General features: G+C 38.5%; 1 pseudogene; it reads right to left on the bottom strand.

Annotated features, from left to right (window-relative positions):
* Positions 1–191: 191 nt before the first annotated feature.
* LOC111830794 lies at positions 192–301 on the bottom strand (annotated as a pseudogene).

The following is a 301-nucleotide window of genomic DNA, read 5'->3' as shown; positions in this document are numbered from 1 at the left end:
CGAAAATAATAAAGAATAAACTGCAACTTAGCATTTCCCGGGACGCATCCATCTTCATACGATTACCTTGTAGTTTTTTCAGCAAAAATAAACAATCTAACAACGTCAATAGAGAAACAAAATTTGAATTGTAGTGGTACTAGATATTTTACAAAAAAATGGGAGGCTAAAAGAAAAATAAAAATAAAAAAGTGATGCAACACGAGGACTTCCCGGGAGGTCACCCATCCTAGTACTACACTCGCCCAAGCACGCTTAACTGCGGAGTTCTGATGGGATCCGGTGCATTAGTGCTGGTATG

Source organism: Capsella rubella, unplaced genomic scaffold, assembly GCF_000375325.1.
Source record: "Capsella rubella cultivar Monte Gargano unplaced genomic scaffold, Caprub1_0 scaffold_5, whole genome shotgun sequence".
Classification (NCBI taxonomy): Eukaryota; Viridiplantae; Streptophyta; class Magnoliopsida; order Brassicales; family Brassicaceae; genus Capsella; species Capsella rubella.
This window is presented reverse-complemented; position numbering and strand designations above follow the sequence as displayed.